Genomic DNA, 23,155 nt, shown 5'->3' on the forward strand with positions numbered 1-23,155 from the left:
GACTCGTTATCTTTGGCATTCCTCTGATTCTGGTGAAGTCCGGAGGGTGGGCTGCTGGAAGGCATGTAGGTTACTGGGATCTCTACCACTGGCCTGCTGTAATGCCCTGAGAGCTCATGGAAAGTGACTTTCCCCATGTTCCCTTCTTAAAGGGAGGATAATACATATAAAAAGTAACAACTAATTTGTTAATATTAACGAAGAGCTTACCAGCAGGGACATGGTACATGTGGTAAGAAACAGTTTTATTATATTTTGCATCACTACAATGGACCTTGACTGGCTTCATCAGCAGAGGGATGGCAAAACAGAGAAGTCTGTGGAAAGTCACGGTTGACTGCAACATGAAGTCACCCCTGAGAGAGCACAGTAAGGTGAGATCCCTAGATCCACCAGTTATCTTCTCACCATGAGGAGGGGAAGGCCCTGAGCCTCACGCAGGATCCCGTGCCCAGGGCAAACCAGCGCCTGCCATCGCTTCTGTGCGGTGCCGCAGAGCGTTCCTCAGACAGGTGGTGAGGAGCACGAACAGCCACCTGCTCCTGGATCTCCTCTCGCTGTGTTCCCCAGCTGACTCTGGCCCTAACTGCTTTCAGCTGGCCAACGGCAGCTGCCCCATGCCACTGCGAGCGAGATGGCTGCAGGCCGCAAGCAGGCAGAGGGGGGTGGCAGCTGCGCACCCCTCCCCAGCCGCCTACAGGCCTCCTCCACCAGTCCCTCATCCCCTGAGAGGGAGAAGGCTCGGCCTTCTGTTAAATCCCTCATCCAGCCAGAAACCCCTCTGCCACAGCACAGGGCAGGCCAAGCAGCGGTCCAGCAGCCTTTATACGCTGGCAAAACCAGGGGCTCCTCGGTCAGTCCCTCAGCACTGAGGATGCCTGGGCACGGGGCAGGGTGGGCAGAGCACGCAGCACCTATGCTATGGATACATGCGGCAGCCGTCACTCCCCAGAGCTGCCAATTTGGCACTAGTGTGTAATTTGTACTAAATAACGTTTCAAGAATGCAACACAAATAACGTAATGATAGCAATTAGACCCTTTACCAAGCAAAGCTGTATCAGCCATGCAGTCCAGTCATTTCTCAGAAGGTGAAAAGCACTTGACTAAGGAATCTGCACCTTGACAGGCACTAGAGGTGTGCAGGTATATATAATAATTGCATTCCTCGTGTATTAATGTTTGCATATACGAAATGCATGCTGAGCTAGCATAACACCTCCTTCCTCAAATAATAACTAAGTTTCATACTGTGCCTGAAGTGCTCTTTATATAGTACGCAGAAATGGGTTATGTAAAGATCAGAGCTGCGAGAGCTGTTCACAACATAACTGAAAACCTAGTAACAAAATCCAGTTCTAGCTTAGGTTTCCCCAACACAAAACTCAGGCCAGCTTTACAGAAAGATCTGCGCATTTTTGAAGTTTTGACACCGATATCATACCAATCTTGTACCCAGCAAGGGAAAGGAGACTAGAAGGAGAACAAGAATAAAATGGGATGGGGAGGGACTGGAAAAAGAAAAAAGAAGCAGGAGCAGTACGATCACTTTTCTTCCAATGCTGCTGCCCTTCTTTTCCACACTGTGAAGGGGGGAAAATAGCCCCTGAATTTTAGGGAATGCATCTGGTTATCTGTGAACCACAACACCATGTGTGCAGTTAGGGGTGCTTAGACGCTTTTGTATGCATGTGCATTGTTACTAGGAGATGACTAGATTTGGTACCAGGATAATATTCCACCATTGTGTGGTGTGTTCCCATCTGATGTTGCTTTTTCCCCAGTTCAAAAAAAAACCTAATAAAAAAGAAAATTAAAAAAGATACAATAATTGTTACTGCACACTCTAATGAATTATTGTGTTCAAGGTTCCTACAAAAAAGTAATATTATACTCGGCTTATGTTTTAATTGATTTATTAATATTTTATCACAGGAATGTAATTTAAGCTCCTCATGATTTAGATCTCATAAACCTTTAGCATTTTGCAAATTCAAATTCCAATTTAAAGCCAGGGCGAGCAATTAACTTTTCTATCATCTTGTCAGGGGAGAAGGTTCGTGTTTAATTTGAGACAAAATGACAGAAATATATATACACTGTATGTATTACTCCAATTTAATTTATGAGTCAGCACCATCCACCTTCCAAATGTAGATTTAATGGAAGGGGAGGGGGGAAAGGGGGAAGAGAGGGAAGACCCTGCCATTATGGCACTTGCTGTGATATCTACCCCAAATTCCCTGTGAAAAAAACATCCCTGGTTTACTGAGATACTGGGGCTAGATTGATTACAGCTCTATTTTCAATCCTTTTGTTTTAATTTCCATTCACTCATCGCTTTCTCATATAAAGCATGTTCTCTCAAATGTCAGCTAGCAGTTCCCAGCCAGCAATGGGCAGTTGATGCCACAGCAGGTTCTCCGATAGCCTGTCCTAGCTGCTCTGCTTCCTGCCCCCCAGCAGTCCCCCTAAAAGGGCAGACACCAGGCAAAGAAAGCTCCCCATAGGACTGAAACGAGTTAATACCTGCTGGGCCAAATCCTGCAGTCCTCACTGATGCAGCAGTCTCACTCAAGCCTGTGCCATGTTCGTTTGATTAAGGAGAAAACAGAAAGAGATGGTGCTGCTTTACCATCGTCGTTATTATTTCCCATTTAAAAGAACATTCCAACCTCTTAACGTGTAACGAAGGAAACCTGCAGCCTAAATTTGCATGGGCAAAAATTTGCATGAACAAAAACAAACAGTTGGTTAGCATTTGCATGCGCTGTTTTAAGAAAGGAGCGGCCAGTTTATGGCTACCTGCCAGAGATTACACAGATCTGCAGTACCCACAACATACAGCATAGCAAAGCATTGCACAGGAGTTAGCTCATGAACTTAAAAGGCAGCCACTGAGAAGCTGCCCCACATATTAGCTATTGGTCTTTACTGGGCCTTTAGCTAAAAGCTTTACTGGACACTTAGCTAAAGCTAACCTTCGGCTTGCTAGAGAGAACGTGGTTACATGGGCAAACTTTACCACAAAGGCAGAGACTCCTGAAAGTCCTATCATATCAGAGCTGACTGTTTCAGAAGGTGACTACGGGCTCAGTTCCAATATTTCTATAAGCAACCAAGCTGAATCTCAAGATTCCCAAACTCCTGATATTGTAGACTTCGACCCAGACTTTCCAAGATGTCCGAAGAGTCAGATCCTCTTCTGCTTTACAGAGCTGTGACACACGCTGCAGGCTCAGATCCAACTCCGCATCCAAACCTAGCTACATATGATTGCAACTTGCAGTGTTCAACAAGTGTGTAAGTTGGAACCACTTCAGAAACATTCGCCCTCCTCAAAATCTGAGGTCTTGGCCTTCATTTTTCAAAATGTCTGAAAATAAAAATCAACCTACTTTGGGAGAAAACACTAATTTTTTTGTTTGTTTCAATATTTTCAGGCCATTTCATTGGAATAGTTAGGCATCTTTACTATCATTTTCTTTCCTTAGAAATAAAAGAGAACGCCCTTGTATTGAACATCTCAATTTCTTTAAACAAATAAATATTACATACACATGTATGTATATATATTCATACACACACAGAAGAAGTCCATCCAAACCTTTGCTCCAAAACTCCCTACGCAGCTCTCTACCAGCTTATAGTTAAGAATTATGCAGCAGAGATCAGACTGCAGGTACGGTCATGATACAAAATCCAAGATGCAGGAGATCTCTGGTATTCAGCTACACTTCCGTCTCGATAAACACTGGACGTCAAGCCAAACTCGAAAATCTTGTTTCATGCCCGATTCATTTATGAAGCTTCACTCTAATTCAGAGCCTTATCACTTTCTAAACTCAGGTAAAAAAGCTTTGCTGTCATGCATATTTTTAGACAAATTATAGTAGAGTGTCTTGCAATTTCCATTACTTTGTGGTGTCTGCACTGCTGATAGACACCAGCCCACATTGGCATCGCTGCCGAGGTGTCCTAATACTTGTCTGAAAAATACTATTAACTGCACATCACAGGCATTTGAAGTGCATAAGAAAACCATAAACTTAATTACACTGGAGGACTAGTGTGATCTCACATGATATTTGAGCTAGTGTTATTAAAAATAGAGAGATTGCATTTACTTAATGCTTCTTACAGTAAACCAGTCAATTTTAAACTTTCAAGGTTGTATAATCAGACAAAACAATATTGGGGAGTGGGGGGCAGAAGCTGTCTGTGGAATTTACCAGTACAAGCATTTCACATGTCAAGCAGCAAAAATTTGTTTATTCTACTAAAAAGAATAATCCTTAAAATTACTAATGTATACGAGACAGGATAGCTATTCAGACTGCACAGGACAAAGATTTAGACTGAAATAATTTGTGTAAAAGACTGGTTGCTATACAGCATTCTTCCTCACCCCACCCCCAAAAAAACACCAACCCTTTCTGGATTTCAGCCAGCTTTTAAGATCTCAGATCTTTCCCTGCTGCTGTCTAGCCATTCCATCTTCTCATACCGGTAGCATCGTCTCCCCACTCCTAGAGTGGGGGAGAAGAACTTTTCTTCTCACTTCCTTTCTTGATATCTAAGGTTTACTTGTTTGAGGCTATGGGGTTTTTCTGAAATATAAGAGTGAGGAACCCTTCCACCTCCGAAACTGGAACCATGGAGAAAAAAAACAAACAACAGATTGTGCTCAAACAAACATGGATCCACATGCACACCCAGATTTTACATACTGAGCTCAAGGGGTGCTCTGTGGAATGAATCCCATCCAGAAACACTCACTCACCCATGGATACCCTTGCGCTTGCCAGGTGTCCATTAGGAGGGGAGAGGTGTTCTCTAATAATGGCTAGGGGGCAGAGAGTTGGAAAGCAACAATCTCTGCCTTGACTTCAGAGTGGCTGAAGCACTACACAAATGCCATCAAACCATCCTTTTGCTTGGAGAAAAGCAAAACCAATCCCCTTCGTTTCTCTTCCTGTGCCCACCCAGCCTCTTCAGTCTTGAGGACATTGAAAAGGGAACAAGCATAGAGAGCAAACTTCTTGCCAGATAAATGCTGGTCAAGCATGTCTATCTCATAAAGTTACAGAAGTTACACAATGTTTTTGAGAGAAGTGTCTTAAATCTGCTCACAACATGAACCTGCCTTGCGATCGCACCAGCTGGACTCTGAAGCTAAGGTGTTGAGTCTTACTTTTGAACACTAATTCACTTACTTAAAAGCAGATTAAAGAAAAAAGGTTTAATCTTTAAATGTTTTATCAAAGATATCTCCCAGAGTAGTGGCTACTATAGGAGTTTCAAATCTTATAATCTGTGCTGTTGGAGATTTTATGCAGAAACGTTTGCTGTTCATGCTGCAATATTTCAGACCTCTACACATGACTGTGACTTACAAGAAAAAGACAAATCTTACCCTGTTTTTTTTTTTTTGAAAATTATCCATGCCTAAGGTAGCATAATAACATGCAAAAGACAACTTTTCAGATGGAATTGACTCACAAATGATTTTAACTATAGCTCTTCCCTTCAGCAAGAGATGTACAGCCACCCCAATTGGATAAAAACACTACCACTTGTAACACTGATGGTAAAATTTGTCTAGTGATGAGTGCATTGCTGTCATAGTATCCCACCTAGGACTGAGTTCTGTCCCAGCTTGCATTACATTCACTCAAAAATGCAAGATAAACTTTCAGGGTAGGCAAAAGGTGGCAGTGGGGGGAAGAAAATCTCTTTCTAGTCTTCCTGAAAGTCTGCACGGGGAGAAAAAAAACAGATTTACCTGGAAAATCAGCATGGTTTTGGCTCATAAAAACAAAAAACAAAACAACCAAAGCTAAAAAACCCACAACCTTTCCTGAACTGGTAACTTAAGTGGACAATAAAAGAGATTAAAGAGAAGTAAGAGAAGTAGCCTAAGAGCCTACAGGCAGGCCACTGTTTCTGAAAGGGCACTTCAAAAAGTGCTTCAGAAGCACACCTACAGAATTCATACACCACTTCAGTTAACACTCCTTTTCATGTTTGCCCAGGTTCACGTCACGGGTACAGCAACCCGAGGTGTTTCCACAGCAAACTTTCATGTCCGCTGCAATTTTCCCTTTCAAATTCAATATGGTAAAATGAAATGAAGCAAAATGAAACAATCTTTATATACCAGTTCAGCTAGCATTCCCTAGCCCTCATTGTGCTGCATCTCTCATCAGCTCTCATTTACTCAGACAAGACAGAAAAGATTTGCAGATCCTATTACATTTTCCCACCCTATTTCCCATTCTGTGTGTAATTTTTTTTTCCTTCAAATAATACTGATTGTGTCAACTGGAGGGAAAAAAAAAAAGAAACAAGCACTCTTTGTATTCTCTTCATAGTAATAAAATATGAAAAGAATTCACAAGAAAACAGCTGAATTCCCAGTGCTTAGAAAATGGACCTGGCTAGACAGACCAGTTCTACTTAGAGCAGCATCTCCAACTAAACCATCAAAGCATCATCAGGGTTGTGTGCGCTTTTCTCAGCGAGTAATGTGGAACACATTACACTTCCTACCAACTGAAAGTCAAAATCCTGGGAACTGCTATTTTACGGAAAGGGGCGGGGGGGGGGGAGGAAGGGGGAGGACATTTGTATACCAGCAAAATGAAAAAGGCAAAGACAGCACAGGCTGTTACTAATGGTTTTTTTTTTTTTTTTTTTTGGGGGGGGGGGCTTAGAAATACAAACAGAATGCTTTAAAAGGATATAAATAGTGAAGGGTTAAAAGGAGCCAGTGAACTGAAAAGAGAAGGCAAAAATACCTGCTTTCCTTGTAGCCCATCTATAGATGTCTGGTTTTATAAGCAAATCAAAAATCAAGCACTTTTTTCCCCTTTAAGCACATGCACACTGTCACCTCAATCTTAAGAATAAGATCACCCTGTCTTTTTCAGCTATCTCCTGCCTCATTTATTAAACATTTTCCAGTGTTTGCAGTAAGTGAGCTGATGGATCTTACAGAAAACAGCCTCATGCTAAGGAACCTCCACTCAACCTCAGGCCAGGTCCATTAGGTGTACTAAGAGATGATCGGTTCCCACAGAAAAGAACGTGATCATGTAATTAAAAAATGCAAAAGTACAGGGAAGTCAATTTAAGGCTGCTAAGCCAACTTCAATTCTGGCATTCACAGATGTGACTTCAGATAAGCAAAGTATTCTGTCACCTTGTTTAGCTAGTGTATTTAACTCTGGATTTTTAAATAGCAAGCTGAAAAAGAGAATCTACTACACACCAATACATCAGTGCTCTGTGGTTATCATCAGTTCGACAACCTTCAGGCTCACCAGAGAGAGAAAATTAAGAATTGAGAAGCTGATAATGATAGTAGGTCCTCCTTATTTTCACAGAACAGCAATTATCAGGATGTTGAGACACAGTTGACAAGAAAGAAAAAAAACTCCCTGCCACAAAGGTCATTGCTTCTTTTCAAAGCTTCATTCCAAGTAAACCATGAAGGCATAAGAACTCTAAGAAGATGCTTTGGACTATTTTACTATGGGCAACACCAAATATTTTTATCTGGTATCAGATTGGTAAACGGTGCACCCGTAGCAGTTCTTCCTTAAAAGTTACGCTTAAAGCTAATAAAATTAAGTAAAAACAGTTAAGATTCAATGAAACTTATAAACAAACAGGAGAGGCTGCTGTAGTACAGTAACTGCAAGACAGCAAAACTTGCCTCTAACAAACGGAGAGAATGTGCACAAGATGGTGCAAAAAGGAAAAACACTAGGCAGGCTTTAAAGAGTTTGGAGTATCAGAAACACATGATTTTAACCTGCACAAATACAACAGAAGCACAGGTTCAAGGAAAATCCCACCACATCTGAAAAAAATGATGACCAATTAAGCTGAATTCTTAAATGCCCATTCAATTTGGTGGACAGAAGTGCCTGCATCAGTTCCCAAAAAACTCTACACACTCCCACTACCCTTAATACTGAGATGCTGACAACAGCAGTTGTGAAAGAGGGAAGAGTTGGTTTAATGGCCAGGCAGAGAAACTGTGAACTAAAACCAACAGAGTGGCAGTAGGGGTCTCTGCCGTTGGGAATTTTGTCATCTGTAACAACTTCAGTCAGTAAATCCCAAGAAAAGACATGCATCATCACCGATGAAACTGCAAGCACAACAGACTTGATTATTAATCAGATGCAAAGTTAAACTAACTTGACTCCTACTGGACAAGTCTTCAGCAGCCTCTCTTGTGCATCTACCTGCATTTATCTGAGCCCAAAATGGTTTGCTTCGCTAAAGCTCCTGGTACAGCAGCCCTCTCTTCCACCACGAGCACAAAGACTAATTCACCACGCTGGAAGCAGAAAAAAACCCTCCCACTATTCAGCTGGTAGTGTTCATAAAAAGCACTACCCTCACCATACTCTCCAGACTGTCCCGCTCCTGCAAATGTATATATTATAAACATCCAGGTCTGGAATTTACAGTCAACAAACAGCAACACAAACAACCACCAGAGAATGTATAAACATTTGGAGGAGCAAAAATACTCAGCCTGGCTGCACCACACACAGTGTTTATTTATCTCCATTGCATAAGATCAATGGGAGAAGACATTCAAAACAGCTTTTTAAGCAAAGTGTCACTCTGTGTTAGCTTATGTCAGCGGGGCTTCTTCCGAGTACTCGTGTCACCATAAGATAGGTATGTGTGCAGATAGTTTTCTTGGTCCTTTACTCCAGTCGTGGCAGCTGGGCACAAGCAAGCAGAGAGGAGAAGGGCTGCTAGCCCGATCGAGTTACTGATTTAACATTTAGAGTCTTTGCAGCTCGAGAGAAAATTGCTGTGTATTTGTAACCTGAATGCAGGTCAGTAACTTTCAAAGGTCAGGCTGAATGTTTAAGATCTTTTTGTTATTAATTCCCCCACCCCCAGTTCCCAGCTCTGTGAATGCCAACGAGCAGGCTCAACTTCTATCAAGCTGCAGAGCAGTTAGCGTGCACCTCTGAAGACCAGGTCCTCAAGAAGATGCAAAACGGTTTTGCAACAATGCCACTGTCACACAAGACCTGCTTTTTAAATCAGAGATTTCTTTACTGGGGTTTCTTCATCTGTTGCTAACCCATTAGCCTAATGCCAAGGCAACTGAGTTTTCTCCATCCACTTATTTCACTTTTTAGGGATGCACATAAACTATTTTTGTGTTATCTTGCACAAATTTACACAAGTTCACAAGATTTGATGATGCTCCTTAATAACACAGATAACTCCCCATAATACATCACACTTCTACAACCCCTTTAATCCAGAGATATCATAGCACTTTGCAAACAATGCATTTGCCTTACAACAACCCTCCCACACCTCATGTTAGGTCCGGATCATTATCCATACTTCACTGTCAAGGAAAGCTGAAGCAGAGTAAGATAATACAATTTAGCAGGGTTACAAAGAAAGCAGTACAAATCGGAGCAGAATGTGAGCTTCTTGACTTTTTAGCACTGTGATTCATCAGAAACCCAGTCATCTGAAATAATGATAAACTCTGTTGGATTTCACAATGCTTTGGGTAGATTTACATTTGTCCCACACAAATACTACATGTGGCTTATGCTACTAGCTTTGCAAGTGTCCTCCAACTATACATCATCTTTCAAGTTCGGGGACAGTGGACTAGGGGAAATACTTGTACTAACACAAAAACTTTGATATTTTCTTTCTGAAGGATGAAACTCCAGTTTGAAAACCTTTAAATGATGACAAAGAATATACCTAAAGCATCACAATACCTTGCAAACTAATTCCATTCTTGTGCAATTTTGGAGCCCAGCCTCCAAAAGAGACAGAACAATAATCCAAGTGTGTGACTGTTGCATTTCTGTGGGTACAGCAATCAAAGCAAGCATCTGCCTCCTGCAAGGCTGTGTGATGCCAAGGGATCACATGAAGAAGTCAGTCTTTTTCCCCTACTGTGGTTGACTATACACACTCTCCTATTGTGTCTCATCAAAGAGCTGATGAGGGAGGAGTGGAGTGTACTGAAAGAGCAAACAGAAACAGAGCTAGGGACAATAGATGAAAGCAAAATAGCGATTCTGTGGAAATAGTTTGTGGACTGTACTACTTCAGGTCAAATTCAGATCTGAGGAACACAGACCGAGCTTTTCTGGAGCAGCACCTAGGGTAGCAGTGATCTGATTAACCATCAGCTTATAGGAAGCTTTGCGTTAACTTCAAAGGATTCTGATTTGAGAGAAAAGCATCTGCACTCTCAGGACCCTGGTTTCTGGTGCACCTCCCTTTCACTTAGGGTTTTTAGATTATATGCTCCTCTATTCCAGGTTCAAAGCACTGGAATTGATGATGGACCATTGGTTTAGCTTTCTAAAACCATAACAAATTTTTGAAACCAGATGAGTTTGTGCCCACACACTTGGTAGTAAAGCAAACTTGGTTTGAGGGCCAATGTCTTGTGGAGTAATCACAATGCTGAGAAGGCAATACTATTAAATTTCAGGCTTTCGTGTAAGTTATAACGATGCCTTACTTCCTACCTTAAATATAATTCAAAATTTGCCATGACATCCCCTAGGTAACCACCTGCAATGATTAATTTTTCCAAGGAAAACTTTTTTTGCACTATTGATGCAATAACCTTCTACCGCTATAGGCCTTACACAGGACTAGTCTTTTGTTTTAATGACTTTAAAAATCTCTTAAGATCCTCCCAAGACTTTTACGAGCAAGTAGCTCTCTGCTCTGGGAATGTCATCTCCATTACTAACAGTAAAAAGTGGTGCTTATGTATCCCACACCAACACTGAAACATAATCAAATAAGGAATACTGGTTAGATATTAGACACTGAGCACAGCAAAATAGACACACTGAATCTTCAGTAATTGTCAGAAGAACACAGCTTATTGAGAACAGATCCTGTTTCCCAGGAATGCAAAATTCTAATTTGTAATTTAGCACTAAAGAGGAAGAGAAAGCGCAGCCTAACATACGTTCCACTGATAAGGCACCCTACATTCCTACTACTTATACAGGTATCACACTGAAAGAAATACAGTTTGAATGCTCACAAAGTACCTTCAACCGTACGAACATATGATCAACTGTTATTCATGCTACATTATTAATATTCTACTTACCAGCGTCTAAAAGTTGACTGTTCATTATACTGAACAAACTCCTTTAATTTGTTATTTTTCTGGTTATGCATCTCAGTTTCTCAAGTGGTGGCACACTCCTACCCCATCCATTACAAGACCCCTCTGTAATATATTTGCCCAAATCAGTGCACTCAAACTCCTACAGAAATTATCCAACAGCATGAGCCAACTTGGAAAAAAAAGTCTGCCTTGCTGTGAAAGAAGACATTACCCCACCAGAACTATCACTCTCATGGCTTTTTCTTTTTTTATTTTTTTTAATGGAAGCAAAAACCCCTGTCATCTCACCTACTCCTCTTTTAATAAGGAATGACTGCCGTGACTACCCCCATCTAGAACCACCATTCACTGCCAGCACCTCTGCTCTCCTCGTGTGCTTAGAGAACAACTGATTAGCACTTTGCATAATTAACCTGATTAGCACTGTGCATAATCAAACTGATTAGCACTTTGCATAATTAAAAAGAAATAATAATAATAACAATAATAAGCAGTAGGTAATAGCAAAAGCTGCTAGTCCTATTGCCTGTTCGTTAGCTCTAGGATTAGTTTAGTGCAGCATATTTTATTTAAAACTTTTTTTTTTTTAAAAGATGCACAAGCTCCTGAGAAATAGAAGTTAAAAAAATTCTCATTTATTTTCAGATCACTGATGAAAATATTGGTTGTTTCACATTACAACTTAGCATTTCTTTTGCCCCTCTGTTGTAGCTGAAGATATTTAATAGGAAGATGTCACACTAGATGGACAGCTGGTCTTATTCCCACATCTTTCTGCAGTAATGCTTTTGGATTCATTATCACAGGATATGGACACCCCATATCCTTTTATGCATATATCCCTGCAACATATTTTGAGCACAGAAAAGCTGTATTACCCTTTTTGTAAAGATGGCCAAGGTATTAACACATGGATCCTCAAAAAGTACATACTGAATTCTCCGCCTGCCCTGAACACAGGAAGTTTGGAGAGCAACATACAGTTAATCAGGCTCCTGCCCCTAACCCTGCATCTTTCTTCCCCCATTTGAACATAGTCTTGTCTGCATGTGCATTTGGTGCCCTGCTCAAGAACACGTTGCAAGACAAAGCACTGTCCTTGACTGCTAGGCTCCTGTACAAACATCCCAACTGGTGTTTCAGGATTAACATAAATTCTTCAGATTTTGAGATGTGGCTGAAGTTGTGCCTATAGGCTGCACACTGCATGAAAAAGTGTTAAATATTTGTATCACTAGTGACTCAACTCTCCTAGGATATGCAATGCCAGACAGCCTAGAAGAGCGGCGCCCCAAGTGAGTGGGTAAACCATTAACATTTTCTGTTTACTGATGTTGCCTCATACCTCCCACTCAACACAATACCGTGTGTTGCCCCTTACTTTATTAATCTTATCTTTCTCTAGAACCTTCATATTACAGCTCAGATTCTTCTTGTATTCCCATTAGAGCAATCCTCACCTTACATCTTCTGTTTGAGGTACTCTCCTTCCAGAATACCTTGAATGTTCAAGAATAATTTGAATAGAATGAAGGCGTTCTCCTTCAAGAACATCCACTGCCAACCCTCCACTGTATACTTACAATGACCTTGCCTATACTTCCCATCATGTAACAGACACACATTGCAGCTCCTCTGCTGATGGCTCAGCAAGCACGGTTGGGACATGGAGCCAACCAGGGAGTCAAGCTCCTTCTGAGTGATCAGCCCATCTGCCCTGCAGCTGTCTAGACAGGAATTGCTGCCTCTGGACCGTATGTGGCTCAGATGCAGCGCATTGAATAGACCTGTCCTAGAACAATGACAAAAATTCCCCATTGTGCTATAGTTTCTCTCATAAATGTTCTCTCATAAAATAAACCAATGAGAAACTGTGGGGGGAAAGAGCAATAAAAGAGCATCTTGTCATAATTAACTGGGAATGTATTACTCATGCACAGGGGCCTCTCCATCACCCCAAGCAAAAGAACCCATATGAACAGCAAAGGGTGCAGAGCTAGTTCCTCTTTTCACAAGTTGTTTAGTTTCTGAAAAGTGTTGCTGTAGAGATTTTTCAAGTCCAAATGTTCCTGGGGAAGGTAGTTCCAGTAATTCTGGGAAGGAAGCCAATCCCTTGGCTTTGTGTGTAAATATTTAAACAACATTGTTTTTATATACATACATTTATACACATATACATATATGTCTTTAGACTTCCAGACTTGCAAAACGGGAACTGAAAAAATATGCCAAAATATAGTTATGAACTCACTTGCCTGAACCATGACAACTGACCATCAGAAACAAAATACAATACCAACTTCAAAATAATTGAGCCATGTTGTCTGTGTATACTAATCAAACAGAAGAGTGGACAGATCAGAGCTACAGATTCTAAGGTGCAGAGATTGAAGTCTTAAAATTTATCTCCTTAAAAGTGGCAAGAGCATAAGATTCATCAATTTTAAGCCTTTCAGAGCCTAGATGGATGCTGAGAGCTCCACCCACAGGTGTGGGATCTCCAGCCTTTAAGGACACAAAGCTTCACGTTCCCAGCATTTTAATGTTCCAAGCTGCAACTTCGTGTTTAGAAAAGTCACTGCTGTTTTAGGCTTGAATCAGGTTCATACTTCAAAAGGGATTACCTGGTAGAAAATTCCACCGAAGAATGGAAACATACCTGGCGTTGAGATTTAGTGAACAATGTGGAAAAAATACTTTAAAATTGTTGAGGAGGAGGTTGATAAAATGAAGGAAGATGATTTAGTGAGCATAAGGCAGACACTCAGGGCATATGATGAATAAATCAATCCATGAATATAAAATTTACCACATGGACTCCACCTGTATACACTCAGTAAGCAAAAACACACCCTAATACAAAGTACATGCATGTAAATGCATAGCTGTATGATTTAAAGAAATCAAACATTTATGAACACAGTATTTGTGTGTCATTTCAAATACATATATATACACAGAACAGCCAGTGTGAGTTTTAAGATCAGAGAAGTATACATACAAAAACACAGAGAAGAAAGGACCAAGAGTAGGGCAAGTCTTTTAGAAAATATTTTAATGGCTTTACAAAAAGCCCTCACCCAAAGTTTGAGGGTTTTTTGCAATCTTACATTTTCTATTGCAAAATACACCTGCTTTCTTTTCTCCTCCCCCCCCCAACTAAATATTTCTTCCATCTAATGACTCTCTTTATTAGACAGCATCTAATTTGCATACATTTACATACAATTTAACTGCTAGCTTGTGAGAACAAAGAAATGGCTCGGTATTGTACTGAAGGACAATACTCAGAAAAGGAAGGTATAAAATCTAGCTAGCTCGGTGGCTGTGTATTCTCTTTGTTTCAGAAATACCAGGATTTTTAAACACACCACTTAAAGGGTGAAAAAGATTATTTCATCAAACAATGAAAAAAGATACAGTGCAGCTCCCTTTTAACACATTCTCTCTCTGGCCTGGTTAATGGGATTTAAGGGTCCAAGATTTCTTTGCTTTCTTCTGTTTCCTTTATTAGAACTGATGGATTTAATTCTGTCACATATTTTACTTCATATTTTATTCCTATAACAATCTATGCTGAAGTTCAGCTCCAATGCTAATTCAATACTATCTTCCTTTCCTTACTGTCAGCCTGGAACAGGACTGAATGATCTTTGATGGGCATGAAGTGGTCTGCCCTCAATGCCCAGTGCTAATGGATTTTAGAGAGAGTCTGCCAGAATTTTACCTTGTGGCATCAAGTATAGAGATAATGAAAACTTACCATGTAGCTGACTGGGAATCAACAGGAAGGGAAGCAGGGCAGAGCTCCACTCGTGAGAACAGGGAGGGACCGTGGTCAGAGTAAATGCAGGATGCAAGGGATGTATCAAGCCCCCTAGTTCCCTAGAAGAAGAGGAGAAAAAGATCTTTAAGATGTCACAAAGGCAAGAACCTTTAGAAACAGTTGGCAGAAGCTCTAATACAGGCCCTACCAAAAGCACAATACGTCAGCAAAAGCTTTTTCTCCACAGGCTTTACAGTGGGAGTACCAAATGCAGAGAATGGCTGTAATTCTAATCCATGTGGAAGTGACATAAAAGTTTTGCAGGAAAAAAACCACATGATTTCAGGCTGCATGCTGCACATTTCCATGTCCCCTCAAATGTGCAAAACCCAGCGAAGCACAACAGTCTGCCATTTGTTGCGGCCTACACAGCAGCTAGCATCGCTGCCCAGCTCTCCTCAGCAGCATACTCACGGACTTGTGCTCAGCAGGCCAAGTAATGCCTGGTTTTTGGAAAGGCAAAATACTGACATTCAATAGTAGAAGGTCGGGGGGGGAAAAGAAGAACCCATCACCGGCACACTGTATGAACCTGTCCTACAGAAACACGGCAGGCGTAGCCCTTTCTAGTGCAGGGAGCCCTACTGAAATCTACTGGAACAAGGCATGGTAGCAAGTACTACGCCAAGCCAGCTTGTTTACCAAGCAGGTGTGGTATTTAGCATTCAGCAATCATCTGCTTGGTTCATTTCACCCCAGCCACAGTTTTACAGGCCCAGCAGAAGGCCAAGGGTTAACATCGCAAGCGTTCTCACACCAGTGGTACAGGGACACCGTGACAGAAGACAAAGGATCTGTGTTGCAAACTGTACATAGAGGAAACTCGTACTGATGCTTCCCTGATGTGCCTCACTGGCACTCAAAATACATTATAGATTATTTGCAGACACAAATTTTAATTTAAAGCTGGCTGAAATGTTAATGAAGTTTTAGCTGTTTTTCAAAGGGGAAAACTCCCTACTGCTTACAAAAAAAAGCCTACCACTTCCTGCCTGATCATCTTCTAATGGCATATAGCAACCAAACCCAATAAAATAAATTAATCAAGCCTTCAAATCATTTTCCCTTTTTCAAGGATGGAAAGGTTGAGGTGTGTGATCTTCAGAAGTTCTGATGCATACCAAAATGCTGGTTTTAGCAAACAGTGAAGAAAGTAAATTCCAAAGCCAAAGTTCCTTTAACTCTCATATCCTGTACTCACAGCTTACATTGCTGAAACCATTGGGTTATTATTTCCAGAACCCTACCAGAGTTGTTCCACCGCAATCTGAGCTAATTTAAATTGCAGCTGCAACAATCTCAGCCTTCCCTCTCATTTTTTCTCTCCTGGACACATGTGCCTGACCCCATCCTTGAGCCAGAACTGGGTAACTGGTTCAGGGGGCTTTCAGCTGAATGAATGTTCCTTTTTCATATGTTTTCAGCCAAATAAACCTCCAGCCACAAATCAACATCCAGTCATGACATTTTGGGGCTAGAGCTAAGGAGGCAGCAGGACTGTACAAGTGAAGGAACAACAGAGAGGCCTGGATGTCAATCAGTTTAAGCTACTGTGGACCTACATCTTGAGAAGTCCAGGGCTGCTTTGGTATGGTGTGGAAGAAAGGCTCCTATCACATTGCTGGAAACCAAAGCAATCATGGCTTTACAGGTAGAAAAAAATGCCACCACCTTACATGCTAACCTAAAATAAACTGACGAGCTATACAGATCATGCAGAATAGATGCAGCGTGCTTTTGATGAAAAATAGCTTGAGATAATGGTGCACTGCTACAATCTGCACCAGGGGCAATTTCCAAGTGGCAGATTGAATTAGCCTCAAGTGACATGCATTACAGTAATGCTTCCCTGAGGCAATAAGGCAAGGTCCCACATTCAAAAGGAAAGAATTGAGCTTTCTTGCCAACGGCAAATGATAAAGCACACGATTAAGAAGCACTGTTACTAGGACATCCAGAAGCTCCTGGAAATCCTTCAAGGACTTCAGAAAATACATTTGGAAATAGAGAGCAGGAATTTTCTTTTTCATCTCTGCAGTTATGATATTGAGTATCTCTTGCTGCTTTCCCAGTGCACAACTATTAATTCCAGCTAGAGTGGAATCTAAGTTTTCTAGCACCATCATTTCTGAAGTCACTCTGCCCTAGCAGTTGTGGGATATAAATCTGGATTTCAGGTAAATACAGAAGACATTGCAGTCCAAATCTCCTCCCTTAGCTTGTTTGCTCCATGTAACAACAACAACAAAATTAAACCCTACGTGAGAGAAATCCTGTGGCAGCAAGTAATCACCCAACACCATCATCCACAATTTCTTCAGAAGGAGTCACTAATGAACAACTTGACCAGCCAGTTAACATCCATAGATGATTCATCATCTTGGAAATTATAGTGGCTGAGAAAACTAGAAGAATCAGTGTGGATACCTGATCATTAGTTCAACAACCAATATTTCAACCAACTTTTCAGTACTAGAGGCAGTCAGAATTTTCATACCCCAATTGCAACCGGGCCTCAAGGGCAGAATACCAGATCAGACATAAGAACTGGTGGTTTTTTTCCTTCCACAACAATGAAATCATACCTTCTTAAGCAGCGTTATATAACAGCACGTGATTCTGAAGCAATGGCATCCACACAACTAATTATTTTTATTGCAGCGTTATATATACACTCTGAAGAGAGCTGTAGTTACCCTATCAATCATGAACAGATGCACAGGTTGTTACACAATTTTATACAGGTTCAAGTTATGTGACCAATACGATAGCTTGGCTGGTTTACCAACAGGAGATTTGTTTTCCTTCAGCTGCCCATAAGATACGGCTTCCTGATAAGAGTACAACCCAGTCAGGCATATATTCTTGCTATAGTGTTTCTGAATACTTCTTTCTATAAAACAATGGTCCACTGGAAGACATGCATATGCACATTAATGTATGTATATGCATACATCTATAAAATACTTCGGTAAATACTTGTAATTAACAACTAATTGCAACAGTATCATTAGCTCATAATCACAATTGTTTGATTAAATGAATTATTTTCTCCAATTTACAACAGTGCCTACATCAGCTTTGACGGTCATTAAAACAATGAGGAGAACCTAAGAATTTTAAATGCTGCCAATATTTGAATACTTTCTATTCGAGTGTTCTTGATTCGTTTAAGTAGTATATTACCACAACACCAGCCTCAAATTCTATCTTCACTCTAACAATTCTTCTTGGAACTGAAAGTAGGTGAAGCAAATTGCAAATTGTTCATCAGATTTTTCCCTTTCTTTTCTTTTGTTGTTACGTACTCCACTGAAGCAGAGAGATGAAAGTATAAAGTTGGTGTAAGCAGAAGAATAACTCAGTGAAAAGTAGCCCCTCTTGTACCTAATTAAATTCTGGCATTTATGAATTTCCACTTTTTTGCACATAGCTGTCTCATTACATTTTGCGTTACACATTATGGGTGGGATTATCAAAAGGAACAATGGTGTGATTCTCTTTCCACTAAAACCATGGTGAAGCAGTTCTAGCTGAATCCATCAGCAGCACATTCAGGCCAGCTTCACAAGCTTTTGAAAATCCTCCCCGTTCCCCACCTGCCTGCAAAGTAGGGAGAACCAGAGGTACAGCACAAAAGATTCCACCAGCTTGTGCCTGAGTAGCAACAAGTTGCAGCTTGTACAATTCTGTCAAGATAAAGATGCTGAGAATTCCCTTCTAAATATAAACAATATTTCAGAAGCTAGCAAATTCTGCCGAACATTCACTTTGATTTGATAAATTTTATTAAATACAATTTGCCACAGCAGCATTTTAAAACATGATAGCTACAGCATGAATAGGTCCTTTTTACACACACAAGTAAAATCTATCCAGTTGTGTATAGAGCGTAAATTATGTATGCAGGCCCACACACCCCGAGATAACAAAATTACCCAGCTTGCACACCAAGCAAGTCAGAAACTGTGTAGTCACAGATACCAAAGTCATGCCCAAGCCAATCAGTCCTGCAAAGCAGCTGCTATCTCAGCTGCTTATTAGTTCACCAGAACACTGGCCACGACCAAAGGCTTCAGACTGGCTTACAGCATGAGCTGAACAACATTGGGTCTGCTTTCAAAATCCTGCACAAACACAACCATGGATGAATACTATCAAAGGGAGGGGGTAGTACAGAAACCCATTTTAAAATTTTCCTCAAAACATGATTTATTTTTTTAAACACTGAAGAGAAAACCCTTAATCTTCAATACTACATAATAACAGAATCATGCTGTTTTGTGGCAGAATGCTAAGTTTCATTTTCAGCAGGAAAAAAAAGTGTATAATAATTTTCCTGATTTAGATGGGTTTTAGGTCAACCTTAGCTACATACAAATGAATGTTTTGTTCAAATTACAGGGTAATTTTAATTAGGACACCCTGTTAGACATCCTGTTGTTCTATTTAATGGACTTTCTCAATTATGAGAAGAAACACCTCCCCATCCACCCGTGATTCAAGTTAAGGTAAAGATTATGCTAAATAAATATACAAAGATAAAAGATATTTATCCTGCATTAGATCTTTTTTATTTCTCTTGATCTTTATTTGGCAGCTTCTATATTAAAAGGGCAGAGTTCAGAACTCAGCACCCATTAAACACCTGTTTAAAAACCACTTGAAGCACTGGAAACAGCCAAATATGTCCCAATTAAGTGGAAACGTTGGCGCTGCTGTCCCAAGTAAGGAACACCCATTGCCATTTGCTCTCATTAAGTTAAACAGGTTTCTTGGGACATAGCTGAATTCCTGATTACGTGCATTGCAATTGGATGGAGAACACCAGAACAATAAAATTTAATTCGGCATAGCCTTCTGTCCAGTTGTCGAGCACAGTATTTCGGGAGAAGCGGCTGAAGCTTTGGGAAGCGCCCAAGAGTTACATGCTGGATACAACATAATTCAGTCTTCTGTCAAGGAATTCTTGGTTGACCTGAGAGAATCAGGCCTGGGTTTCTTCTCAAAAACATTCCATGAGATTAAGAGCCAATTCACTTTTCTCAGCATTGCCTCCTCTGTACTTGGTATTAGTTTGACTGTCTTATACACTTTCATTTGTTAGTTAGAAGCATGATATGCTACCTTTTATATCCACTCCAATGTTAAGTCACTCACCAACTGCTTGATTTCATACGTTTATGATTTCAGTGATGGAATGACAAGCCCAGAAAATAAAGGCTTTGTTCATAGATCAGATGCGGTACTGCAAGTTTTCAAAATATTTTTGTCAGTGTATTTTAAGACTCTTCCAGAGGGACCAACTGCATGGCTAACAGAAGAATCTTGTCTCTATCATCCATCTAACCTCCTGGCCTCTGTCAAGGATGCAGACACGCTTGCCAATAAGCGACAAAGTCAAGTGGTCTTTTTCCAAAAACTCAACAATACATTTCAGGGTGGTGCCACTAGAAACCCACTAGACAGAATCAGAGCAGAGTGGCAGTGATTAAAAAGTATGTCTGAAATGGTTCTAATATCCATGCTCAATCCTCTATAATCCCACTTCATTATCAATTTATTAACTTCCTTTGTTGTCCCTTCCGTCACACTCCTGTGCTACTCACTAATATATCTTAGTTTTTAAGGTGCTTTACTCCATAAGCACAAAAAGCTAGCATACGTGGCATAAAATTGATCAGTCAACTGTATCCAAGTAAGGGATGTGCAGTCTCTAAACTGATACCTTAAAATTAAAGTTATTAAAAAAAAAAAGTTGGTTTAGTACTATATTACACACGTCTTAATTTACAACTCATACAACCATGATGTTAGCAGGATGAAAAAACCCTCTCTATTTTTCTCTTCAGTTTTGTCACACAGACTTCATATAAATCCTGTTGGTTTTCTAGTACCTTTTGTACTTAGTGTAGAATTCACAATTATTTAGAGCCTACATTTCTAAGTAAACTTCAGTACAAGAAAAAAACATTCTGGGAATATAAGATATCAGCTAGCAATAGCTACTGACCTAAAACTATATATATTTTCAAGACAACCATGAGAGTGGCAGATGCTTTCTTGTTCTGGCTGGCTACAAAAGGCACCAAGAAATCCTAAGATAGATACTTGCATACTTACTCTTTGCTTGTCCTCTCCTTCTCTCCCCCCCTCCAATAGCAAGTATTTTTGCATACAAACAACACTTTTCTGATTTGCTATTGCTCTTTATTTAGATATCCATGGGTGCTATATTCACTGCGGTCTCAAGAACAGTTTCCCTTCCATATTCCTACCGATCTCAACAAGAACGCTGGGCACCAAAAACATCTGAAAGCGATAAATACTCCGTGTTGTGAATAGTGGAGAATAAATTAGTGTTGCTGCTTATAGCAAAAATGCTTTACAGCAGTATTCCCAAAACTTGAGGGCCACTGTCCTTACTAAGGCTTAAATTAAGAAATTACTAACTTCCCCTATTACAATTGTGGGCTGACATGTTCAGTAGATAGCATTTGTAGTTGCAGCACTTCCAGACTACAAAGAGCTGTAAGTGCTATCACTATGAACGGATGTTTTTATTAGTAGACATTTTTTTTAGACAGTAACCAGAAGGGAGTCAGGAAGTGGGAGCACAGGTGCAAACAAAAAAAAGCAAGCCCCACTACAGATCACTACAGCACATGAGAAAAATCAAGTGATGACATCACCTTACTGGGTCTGTCAAAGTGATTTCGGGTTGATTGGAATACTGGTTTTCATCTTTTTCTGCATCTCTGTTAGACAATTATCAAAACTGTTTAGCACCATCACTTTCACAGACGCTGATAAACCACGTTGTATTACTTGTACCTAAGCACACCAGGCAACTTGAAAGCAAATTTTACCACATCTAAAACAGTAGTATTCCATGCTGTAGAAATAAAGAGCACCTGCTCTGCAATACAGTTATTGAAAGGGTGGAAACAATTCATGCTATACATTTCAACTGGCTTTTCACTTCTGCTGAAAGGGAAGTGCATAACTAACCCTAAAGAAGTTGCCGCTAGACTCTTCAGTGCCCCAGCTCACCAAAACAAAAGGACCTGCAGATTGATGCTTCAGCTATGGAATATTCCAAGGTAGAAAAGACTTGGCTTATATCACAGATATCTACAGGCAAATCACATCATCTATTTGTATTTGATATAAATGAGAGATATAGGTTAAAGGGAGAGAAAGAAACAGCTTTAGACTTCTAACTGCATAAAAAAGCAGCTTTTAAGGCAGGCATGACCATGCGTCCAAGTCCTAGGAATAAGTGGTAACACCCAACAGGTGGGGGGAAAAAAAAAGAGAAAGGCAGGAGGTACTGGAATAGGCTGATACTTTCTGCAATACAGCAACCTACCCAAATATTTACTGCCAAAGAAACAAAATAAGAGTTCATAATTACACTTGTATTAGGAAATACTCTCCTCATACTATCAGGACCCCACAATGGAGCAGCACCTTTCAAGACAAAGTGCAGAACTAGTCTTGAAACAGAAACTAAAGTAGCGAAGGAAGAGAGCAAGAATGGAGGTGTGGGAAGACAAAACGGGGAAGACAAAAACAGATGGAATTAAGAATCCAGGTACAGCCCTTACTGCTCAAGTGGGGCTGCAGGGAGTTAAGAAAAAAGGAAAGAGAGGCACATAAACTTTAAGCACAAAGTGAGGAGAAGTCAGTGGAGGGATATATTACAAAAATTAATGTTTCAATATGCCATCTTGCAATATCATATTGAAAACCACACCACTGTGTGTTGTTACTGTATTTGACCAAGTGCACCATCGTGTTTAATTTGAACTTTATGATAAATCACATGACACAGGAAAGCAAGCAAGTGACTCACAGTCCCCTTTGAAATCTTACCCTATTAAAACTTAGACTGTAGCAGCAACACAGTAACCGAAACCTACTGACACTACACTATAGGAAGGGAACAGAAATATTGAAAAGCACATCCCCGGACTATTTGGTCATTTGTTAGACATGAACAGTAACTTCCCTGTGCCAGCAGTTGCTGTTGGACTAAGCAGTAGATAAATTTGATGTGTGCATCTGATACAGCAAGCCACAGGCTGCCCAATTTTCTAAGGAGTGCACAGACACTCCGCACACCTGAGCATGATTAAGACTTACTGCTTA

The 23,155-nt window shown here is 40.4% G+C and overlaps 1 protein-coding gene across 12 annotated transcripts in view; it reads right to left on the bottom strand.

The window, feature by feature from the left end:
- The window catches only part of LOC310892228 (uncharacterized protein), a 421,439-nt gene that overhangs the window by 309,293 nt on the left and 88,991 nt on the right, over positions 1-23,155 (bottom strand). For all 12 annotated transcript variants that reach the window (XR_014577955.1, XR_014577956.1, XR_014577957.1 and 9 more), the window contains exon 3: positions 14,939-15,060. The gene's annotated coding sequence lies outside the window, so the exon portion shown is untranslated. The remainder of the gene's footprint in view (positions 1-14,938; positions 15,061-23,155) is intronic.

The sequence above is a fragment of the Anser anser genome (genome assembly GCF_964211835.1).
Source record: "Anser anser genome assembly, chromosome: 1".
Lineage (NCBI taxonomy): Eukaryota > Metazoa > Chordata > Aves > Anseriformes > Anatidae > Anser > Anser anser.